The sequence below is a fragment of the Solanum dulcamara genome, chromosome 2 (assembly GCF_947179165.1).
Source record: "Solanum dulcamara chromosome 2, daSolDulc1.2, whole genome shotgun sequence".
NCBI lineage: Eukaryota > Viridiplantae > Streptophyta > Magnoliopsida > Solanales > Solanaceae > Solanum > Solanum dulcamara.
The window spans coordinates 65,588,642-65,597,012 of NC_077238.1; positions in this window are offsets into that span (position 1 = coordinate 65,588,642).

Below are 8,371 nucleotides of genomic sequence, written 5' to 3' on the forward strand. Positions count from 1 at the left end.
CAACAACCTTAAATTTTTAGTGCCCTTAGTTGTACCTTAGCATTCATGGAACCTATTTCCTTATTCGTCTCCTCGACTAGTTCTTTAATTAGTTAAGGCGTTAACAAAAATTAGGCAGCACATCCCCTATAAAGTGCCCTATCTGAATTTCCGATTATATCCCTAATCACTACAGACAAACAAAAACAACAACCTCCAACATATAAATAAAAAATATGGTGACATCACGCAACACAAGATCCAAAAAACTTACTGAAAATTACGATACCAAAATAGGGTTTCTAGTCTTTATTTCGCAAAGCCTTTTTTTATTCAAAACGAGGGGTCATGTGGATGTTTTCATAAGTACCCACACCCCTTTTAGAATACATTTAGGCCCTGCAACAAACCCCCCCACACCTGCAGAAGTACACCACAATCACAACAGTTTTCTTCGATGACAATTCAACTATAGCGATTCCAAATTAGTTTATTTCGAACGTCAAGCATTTCTATGATGTTTTCACATTTCCAGCCACTTAAACAACATATAATACACTTCATAACAACACCAATCCTACTGAAAATTAATTTAGGAAACCCCCTAAACATGCTGAAAGTTGCGGACTGTTTGTGCCACTTCTACGCTACTCCGAATTGGAATTTATTTTCTATGAAACATCATTATAAAACTGTGCTATACCTTAAATAATTAACTCACGGAACTAAACCCGGAGGCTTACCTTGGAATCCCCCAACCCGTAGCCCTCCTTCCCTTGTCTCCAACGTTTTCCTTCAGCTTTCTCTTGTTTATTCCAAGTGTAAAGCTGAAGTTATAGTTCTGTAAACATCGTAAGATACATGTACACCTCCACTTGTTGAGTAACACTGTAGATAATTAATTCAAGAGAGAACATTAGAAATTTACCTTAGTTTTTCTCTTAACCCATGGCTTCCTCCTTTGGCTTCTCTAACATTTTCTCTATTTTCCTCTCTTATGTTTGCTGCAGTTTCAGCTCCAAATAGAGTAAAAATGACTTAGTAGTCATCCAAATACACATATATACACCTCTTTAGAAGGTTCCACATGGAATCCCCCTAGGGTGCCACGTGGCATCCTCCTAGGGTGCCACCTCAACCCCTGTGGCCAATCATATTCTGCCATGTGGGAGCGGGGTCCACCCCAAGTAGGTGAGTCACCTGCTTGCTTGTCACCAGCTTGCTTGTCACCTACTTTCTTTACTTTTATAAGTTCGGAAACTAGTTTTTGCTCCCTTTCGTAGGTTCGTCATCTCGTCTCATTTTAAGAGTCTATTCACTCTTTGCTACTTAAGCTCGACGTATACTCAAGTAGCTTAAGTGTGTTGTACTTCTAAGTTAGTATCTTACGCAAGCAAGTCGAATTCCACGATTTGTTAGATGGCCTCCAACTCCTTTCAAATACTTATAACTCTATTTCCAAGTTTTACTCTCACGGGGCATCACATCCTCCCTTTCTTAGATTTATTTGGAAACGTGATAGATAATAGGGATCACATGGTGATTTTCAAGAAGCTTATGAACACGCCTCAAGGTACAGAAATACAGTATATAACATTGATGGCTCTTGAGAGCTAGACCTAGGAACGGGTGAACTCTAATTACCCCTTTGGGTAGCTACCAACTGAGTGAGCATGACAATGGCTCCTCTAAAATTCAGCCTCTTAAGTAGGAACGGGTTGAGTAGTAGGAATTTTTGTTTCCTCCGTAGACTAGGCAGGTTGACTCCAAGTTTTCACTACATAGAGCTGAGGCATCTCAGAATACGGAACCTCGAAATGGGTGGCGTTCCTCTAGTTGCCAGTATATTTTGGAAGCATTATCTGCAGCGTATAACATACGAATTAGAAGGAAACTTCCATATAGTTAAACTCTATTGAATGATCTCAAAATGTAAAGAAGTGAAACAATACCTAATGTCCTATAGGCTCCTAATTATAAGTAGGGTGCATGACATACCCATAAGCAAGAATCTACCATGCATATCTTCATAGACACCCTAGAACTGTTAAACTTTGTGCTATGATACTATCTTTGTCACACCCCGAGAGGGTACCCTAGGCGTGAAGACACTCGGAGACCATTGCTGGCCCAACGCGAACCACTCAATCTAATCACTGATTCAACCACTCAGTTGAATACATATATGTACCTAGGAAGACAAGAAACTCATGTGGTATAACAAGTCAAAAACTCACTAAACAATAGTTTAAATAAAACATATTAAAAGTCAACTCAATTCCCATACCTCATTACCAAAAGTATGATTTAAAACAGACTCTGGAAACAACCATCTACTCAACTCTGACTCTTTCTATAAAGCCTCTATCAACTATCAAAATGGTGCTGAGACAAGCCCATGACTACCTCAAAAGAAACTGCTCAATAGTAATACTGAAATAAATGTGATTCCTCCTGAAGTAAGGAGGTCTCAATACTAATAACGGAAGAAAATAAATCTTCAACAGAGCACCTGTGGATGATCCCTAGCACTTGTATATTCATCATTAACCGATGCATGCCAAAAGGTGTCAGTACATGGAATGTACAATTTTGTAAAATAACTAGAAAGGAACACAATCAACAATAATCAACCTCATGCAATTCAACTCAACGGATTCACTCTTAAATGACTCGGCTCAAGAGATGCAACTCAATGTGTAAAAATAGTAAAATTCTTTAAATGATATACAATAAGAGATGCAACTCAATGTGTAAAAATATAATATTTTACTCTTGGGATTTTCTCTAACCGATAATTATTACATATTAGCTAGTCATAATACAATGCTTAAAAATTGTTGTTGCCACAACCGTCCAATACCTTTCCAGGGTAAGGGACGCTCAAACTCACTGGATTCAAAATTACTCAACATCCATCGTTTAGGGACTTAAAGAGGCATAGCTTCTATCCTACGCTGGTTACGTAGTTTATGAGGTTTTAGTTACTACTACTCTTACCAAAATTGGTGCTCAATACTACTTCCAAAATACATTATTATTCTTAAACAATGAATAAAATAATCAATTAACTCATTTGGTATCTTTTGTACTTTTGCTCAAAACTCAACTCAAAGAATGCATTTAAAGAATAATTTCACTCCTCTACTCAATCTCAAAATAGATGTTTTAATGTAATAATGCTCATCTCGTGTATACTTCAAATACATAATAATTAAGTGACTTCTCAATCTCAACTCATGCTCAAAATCTTTTTCAATCAAAGATGAAAGTAGACATTCTTTAAACTCAAAATAGTGCATAAAATAATTAAAGCAATGATGTTCATAAATAATCCTTTTATAAACTCCATCCATGCATAAAATAAAAATGAAATCTCAATTAGGGTTCATGTGAATGCAAACATAGATCCATACTCTCAACAAGACTCAATTCAAGAAACTCATCAAGGAATTTTGTAATATATAAAAATACACAACCAAATTTATATACGAAACTCAGTAGGAATTATAAATAACTCAAAAACTCAATTCATGGAACCTTGAAACTCAACTCACCTCGAATAAATGATTATGAAGGGCATGTGTATTAACGCAATCCACATTATGGTTAGACTTAGATACCTGAAAATTGAAGGGACGATCGAAAGTCAAAGGAATTTCTCAAAGACCTTGAACCCTAGCTTTCTTTATTTTCTCCAATGTCTTCTCTCAAGAAATTACAAGGGTAAAAGGGAGGAAAAATCCTATTGGGTATGTTAAAGGACTTATATTTTATCCTTAAACATGAAGGGTTCAATTTCGAAAAGGTGGTATAAGATTGGAATGCCGTTTGTTAAAACTGAGTCAAGCACATTCACGGAAGTCCACCACGATCCATATAAGTCACAACGGTCCATGGTGAGTGGCCATGGCCCTTGACTTAGGCTCTATTGAGAGAGGGTGACCTTCATAGAGGACACCATAGTCTGTGGTGGTCACTACGGGCCATGAAGGCTCTCATGAAGTTGAACCATCTCAATGGTTCAGATAGTTAAACTTCATGGACCTCATTAAGGCTCGCGAACCCCACTATGAGATGTGAACCTCACTCATGATGTTTTCCAACTTAGGGGTATTGGTGGTTAGGTTCATGGATGGTCTTCATGATCCGTGGTGCTCACCACGATCCGTCTAGACCATTATGGTCCTTCCTTTTCCCTTTTTCCTAGAGGCAAGACACCATCACGGATCCTCTTCATGAGACATGGAGCTCAATATGGCCCATGAAGGGACTCGTGACCAGCTTCTGGTGCAAATCTCTAGATTATTCAGAGATATTTTAGCTTAGGGACTTCATGGGTGTTACATAATCCTCACGATCGTGATGAGTAAAATAGTCCACTCATAAAGGCTTATGCGATTATGATTTATAATTAGCTAACCCTTTGTGAAGCACACTATCTAATACCTATGGGATCGCAAGATAAGGCCTTGCAATCACGTTGAATAAATCAATATGTACTAGAACAAAACAACTCAGCAATTCACAAAGACTCAACATTCACCAAATGGATCCTCAAGATTTGTTTGGAACCTTGAGCTCATAAGTCAGATATGCGACCCAACTAAATCAACATTCCAAACTCAATGAAACCGTCAAAATTCGGATTCAAGGTCTCCTTAACCTGGAACCTATTCAAATCGCAATAAACTAACATTTACCCAAAATACTAAATTGCTCTCGGAACCTCTGAAAATCAACCAAGACCTCTCCTGGGTCATCCCCGAACCCAATGAATTGACAAAATTTCAGTGCGAGCATTGTAACTTTGAATGTTGACCAACCTGAATTCTTGGCCTAAATTCACTTAAACTTACAACTCAAGGGCTCAATTATATATTATAACTCCGAAACTAAAAATGACAGTTCTCCTAGACAAATTCCCACTTTTTGGAGCTGATGGAACTAACAAACTTCCATTCCGAGAGTTGTAGCTTTAAATAACGTGAAAAATCATTTTCAACAATTTAAAGCTTCCAAACCTCAAAAATTTCCCAAAGTCCCAACTTTTCTAAAAATTTCCAAAACCAACTTTGTTAGCTAATCGAAGATCACTCGGAGTAACTATTGGATGGGGTAAAAAGCTATTTTTTTGAGAATTTTTAAAACTTACCTTAAGGGCCATTAAAACACATCACCCTAAACCTAGAACTATAAAAACAAAACAAAAGGGACCCAATCTAAAGACCCAAAGACAGCCGCAATTTCACTTGAAACCACCAATTGACCTTCTTCTAGCTACCAGGTTCTCCGAACGAACAAAAAATAGTGGAGTTCATGAAGTTTTTAGTCCAACTCATACACCATCAATAGAAATTTTTTCCCAGGACAAAAATCTAAGGCTTCATTTATTAATAAAGTGACAAAAGTGAGATGGATTACGATATATTCAGGACCCATTGCAATCGATAAAAGAAATCAGAGAAAAGGACAAAAATAGTTGTCCAAACTTAGTAGATAAATGCTTTATGTTTTGTCCCTATTGAGGGCACAAATAATGTATCGTCTTGCCTATGATCACAACTACGCATCTCAGACAAGGAAATATAAATAAAATGGGAAGGTAGCCTTTACTCATCTTGATCCAAACACTTTTAATCAACTAATAACCTTTGATTTAACAAAGACAAGTAGGCTCAAATTTTAGGATGTGATACAGAAGGTGAAGTGTTGGAGTGCCTCATACATTTTCGTGGATCAGCAGAATTCATTATCCGGTCTTTTGTTTTCATTGAAAAATAAAAGATTCATTTCCATTTAATTAGGGATTTAAAAAGGTGACTTGGAACACCACTAATCAATTCTAACTGGCTACTATATTTTTGTAAAAAAAATAATCCCTTCTCAATAACGTCACTTTAATTGAAAAAATTCAATGAAAAAGGGGTGTGACAATATTATCCTACAAAACTAATATATCAGTGTGAACACAACTAAGTTTAAACTTCTGAGCAATGATGCAAAATCTTTATAATGATGATGATTATGACTTCTACTTGGCTTGAGATGATTATAGTATGATCCAAATCGCAATACTTAGTTATAACAATTCTTTGATGCAAGACTCTTGGGATGTTATTAGTAGGCCTCACCTACTTGATAATACCCAATAATCAGATTAAACTAAATATGTTTACTTAAATTGAGATAGTCTAGTTTTTCTAGATAAAATAAAAAGATGAGTAAAGAGTACTCTTTTTACTATTAATTATGCAATAACACATAAGTATTCCTCTAAACTATGACCGAAATTCCAGCGACACAGCTTAACTTAACTAGGGTCCTATTAGACCCTCAGCTTGATGGTTCAAGTAGCTCAGGCTTGGCTAGGAATTTACATGATGAACCAAGCAAAGGTTCAATAACTTTAGTCAAGATTAAATTCAATTGAGGAAGAACTCAGCATAGATGTTGCTAAGGCATGCAAGGCAAGATGTAACTAAAGCATTACAATGGCTGGGCAAAGATAAGACAAGGTTGTGATTGTGGCATGGTCGTGGCTAAAAAATTTTAAGGATTAAGTGTTGGGCGCGAGAAAATGGCTTACGAGAGTAGACCATAATGCAATCTTTGTGGAGAAGGACTTGTGCATAGTGCAAGCACATGGGCACATGCAAAGTTGAGTGAATAGTTATGAATTTAGGAACTAGATTTTAAGGAAGCCCACTTATCCCTCGCACATGCATGGGTAGTTTGATGGTTGAGAAGTTTTTAGCCATTTGAGACTTGTCAGATATTTAGATAAGGCTTCTATTTTTTAAATTTAAATTAGCCTATCAGTTGGGGATGTCAACGGAGTTAGATAGGAATATGCCAGACACAAAACTGAGTGTTGTCGCCTATTTATTGGCACATGCAGACCATTCTTAGGCAGAGGTCTTTTGGTCAAATTTCTTACGGATAATTTTGTGTGCTTTTTTTATGGCACGAATTTAATATAAAGTTGTGACTTGCTCCTGTATGTGCTTTTGTTGTTCTGATTTTGTCACTGGCTTAGTGTTGAACTAGATTGAAGTAAAAAACAAGGGTTAAGTCTAAGGGTGCTAAACTACTTAAGTGGGTTAGAACAGAAGCTTTGACACAATTACAACTAATTTCAGAGCAAAGGATTTCTATACTTGTAAATGGTTGGCATAAATAGTTAGAACAAACTACGTGAGAAGGTTGCACGACTCGAGACCACTTTGGGTCTGGCAGACGATGATGAAGACATGTTTGATGTTCTGACTCGAGACCACTTTGGGTCTGGCAGACAGTGAAGTACCCATATCATGGTACAACTGATGGCCAGTTGGCTGAACTAAGGGCTTTTTGTGAGTGTATGGGTACAGAAATTTAGGGCCTAAAAATAAAAAATGAAGATCTAAAGGCAGAGTTCATTTGTACTTTGTCTAGTATTTGTAAATCTGTCTAGGGGAGGCAAAGAACATGCCAAGATCAAAATTCCTGTACCAAAACCATTTGATTGTGTTCGTGGTGCCGAATTGGAAATTATTTTGTGGGATTTTGAGCATTACTTCACTACTGCCCATGTTCCTACAAATGACAAGTTGACCATGCTTGGGCATTACTTTATTGGGATGTTATTCTATTGTGATGGATAAAAAATGTCAATGATGAGAGTTCTAACTGGCACAAAGTTGATAGCGGGGAGAAATTAAGGGATACACTACATGGGAAATTCCTGCCAAGCAACTCGTCTTAGGTTGCTAGGAACATGCTAAATTGATTTTAAAAACTAAGATCTATTAGAAAATATGTTAAGGTATTCACATCATTATTGTTGGACATTCAGAATATGTCGGACGAAGATAAATTGCACAATTTGATTTTCAAAATTCAAGGATGGGCACAAAATGAGTTGAGTAGGCACGAAGTCCAACTTTCTACCTAGTGAAATTACTACTTCAGATGTCTTGATCTACTTTCGATCAACCAACATCACTACTGAAATGACTACTTTATCTTAGAAGAATAAAGAAGAAGGGAAAGGATGGGAAGAAAGATAGTCACAAGTAGGATAGGAATAATAAAGGCAAGGGGATGATGGACAATGCCTTATCTAGACAAAGAAAACAATGTTGTGAAAAAGTTTGCACGACTTTCCAGATTCCAAACCAAAAGGAAAGGAACTATCTATAACAATGGAAGATAAATGCTCTCGTGGCTAAAGAGGAGAAATAGAAGAAAGAAATAGGACAAGAAATTATTGTATATGTCAATCCACTACGTTTACTAAACATTTTGTCTAGTGTTAGAGAGATGGATATAGAAGAAAAAGATGTCGTTAGGGATGTTGCCTATGTAAGTGCTGCTCAAACGGTTGATAATTTATCAAATGCCTATGGTA